The 2,686-nt window shown below is 33.4% G+C and overlaps 1 long non-coding RNA gene across 1 annotated transcript; it reads right to left on the bottom strand.

Moving 5' to 3' along the window:
• Window positions 1-274: 274 nt before the first annotated feature.
• Window positions 275-1,780, bottom strand: LOC145630260 (uncharacterized). The gene is made up of 2 exons (XR_014112028.1): window positions 1,375-1,780; window positions 275-552 (listed from the first exon to the last, which is right to left on the bottom strand). It is a non-coding gene; the product is annotated as an uncharacterized LOC145630260 (long non-coding RNA).
• Window positions 1,781-2,686: the final 906 nt, after the last annotated feature.

The following is a 2,686-nucleotide window of genomic DNA, read 5'->3' as shown; positions in this document are numbered from 1 at the left end:
GGGCACTTACATTGTCCGTTACGAATAAGTAGTTATTCGTAACGGGCGTTTCAAGTGCCCGTTACAAATAACCCGTTATTCGTAACGGGCTGATAAAATGCCCGTTACGAATAACCCGTTATTCGTAACGGGCATTTATTTTGCCCGTTACGAATAATGTAATAGGCATTACATCTGCCCGTTACGAATAGTGTTTAATGCAATTAAAAAAATATCCAGCACATGCTGGATCATTTTATCAAATAATGAGATTATTTTTTTTTTTACACAAATATAATACACAGATATATTTTTTTTTTTTTTATTTCATAAGTATAATACACATTTAATATACTCAAAAATACATCAACTTTTGTTTCAAAAAAAAAAAAAAATACATCAACTTTAAAATACATCAACCTTGTCATATAATGTCGCAAGTTTCTTAAGACTAAGACTAATAAAAGAGCAAAAAAATCATAATTGTAACTAAAAACAAGTTTTATCCCAACATTTATGGTCTGAGACGTTGAGTCTTAAGCTCCCTTGTGTAGATATTATATCCTGCTCCACCTACATTCAATAATTACAACAAACCAAAATTAACATAATTGAAAAAAAAAATAATATCAAAATTAAAAAAAATAGTTGAATCATAATTGAATCAGCCCGTAAATAATAATAATAATAATAATAATAATAATAATAATAATAATAATAATAATAATAATAATAATAATAATAATAATAATAATAATAATAATAATAATAATAATTGAATTACATAAAATAAGTTGATTTAAAAAAAATCAATTTTTTTTTTTAAAAAAATAAGCTGATTTCACCATAAAATTACATAATTCAAGCATAATTAAGCTTCGGAACTACGAACATTTGCGCATTACTTAAAGATCTCAGAAATCAGAAAGTTTTTCACCAATTTAAAGTCATAACTACCAAATCGCATCTCATTTCCAAGCTAAATTCAAATTCACAAACAACAAAACTAAATAACCATTTTCAAAATTCAAATAAATTTACAGATCTACAAGATTTACACCACAAAATCCTCTTCAGATCATTGAAATAAACAATCCAAAATCACAAATCCTAAAATCAACACTAAGAATCAAACACCTAGACGAAAAATTCTCAAATCTTACTGATGATGAGAACGTATGATTTCACAAATTCACTAACAACACGTACTGAAAATCAGATCAAATGCTGAATCAATAATCACATTATAAATCTATTAAATCACTCAAAAAACTAAATAATTCTCGAACAATAACCAATTATAAATCCTAAAAAATTCAATGCGAAGATCAAAACAACGAGCACATCAAATCGAAGAACGTAAAGAAAGCAAAAGAGAAAAAAATCGAAACAAACCTGTGAATTTGTTCAGCGACTTAGATCTAAATTAGAGGAAGAAGCCTACGGGCTTGGTTGTTCTCAACGTCGCTATAGAATCCCAACGGGCAGATCTATCCTTCCTTCCTTTGCTCAATCGACGCTAACCAGGTTTGGACCGGAGTTCCGTCACCGTCGGTTACACCTCCGCCCAAAACACCAAAATAATCATCTCCGAAGATAGAATGACGGAGAAAGAGGAGAGGAGATAGAGAGGATAGGAGATAGAGAGGTGAATGATGGAGAAAGAGGAGAGAAAGAGATGACGGAGAGGAGAGAGAGAGGAGAGGAGAGAGAGAGAGGAGAGGAGAGGAGAGAGAGAGGTGAATGACGGCCAGAGGAGGGTGTGAGGGACTGATGAGTGAGAAAGGGAGTGAAACCCTAAAAAGCAAAGTATTGGGCTCTCCTCTCATCAGTTGGGCTAAGTTTGGTCATTTACGTGTAATATAGTATTCGTAACTGGCAAAATAGTGTCCGTTACGAATAAATAAGTATTCGTAACGGGCAAAATAGTGTCCGTTACGAATAATTATTATTCGTAACGGACACTATTTTGCCCGTTACGAATACTTATTTATTCGTAACGGACACTATTTTGCCCGTTACGAATATCTTTATTCGTAACGGACACTATTTTGCCCGTTACGAATAAATAAGTATTCGTAACGGACACTATTTTGCCCGTTACGAATATCTTAATTGTAACGGGCAAAGCTTTGCCCGTTACAGATAGCCTGTTACGAATGAGAAATTTTCCACTAGTGAAACATTGACGACCCTATAGAATGAACTTATTATCTCCATAATAGTGATCCTTGATATATCTAGTAATTGCACTTATCAAAGACATAACTCCTTCAATCTCCCACTTGTCTGAGACAAGTGCGCAATATTCAAATTCCTTAAGTCAATGTGTGTCGATTTGATAATATGATTGCATATCATGTCGTGATCATATTAGTCTACAAATCTTTTCTTGAAATACTGAGTGAGATTCACAGAACAAATGATTACTATGTAATGCATTTGAGGACGGCCATGCATTTTCTGAATTCTCCCTCTTCAAGAGGCCAAGACACATTCCTAATTAAATAGGTAGACTCAATCCAATCTTGTGGCAACCAAAGCTCCCACTCAACTCATGAAGCAACCGGGAAACACCCTTTATGATCCCCAGTTACGGCTGGACGTTTGAGTGTACCACAGCTAAATCAATCATTGAATGGAATCAGTGTTCCACTCATGTCAAAGGAATCCACTAATATATCCGAAAGTTCTATACTTGAACTTC

Source organism: Chenopodium album, chromosome 5 (genome assembly GCF_948465745.1).
Source record: "Chenopodium album chromosome 5, dcCheAlbu1.1, whole genome shotgun sequence".
In the NCBI taxonomy this organism is placed as follows: Eukaryota; Viridiplantae; Streptophyta; class Magnoliopsida; order Caryophyllales; family Amaranthaceae; genus Chenopodium; species Chenopodium album.
Note: the sequence above shows the minus strand (reverse complement) of the source record. Positions and strands in the feature narration are given on the sequence as shown.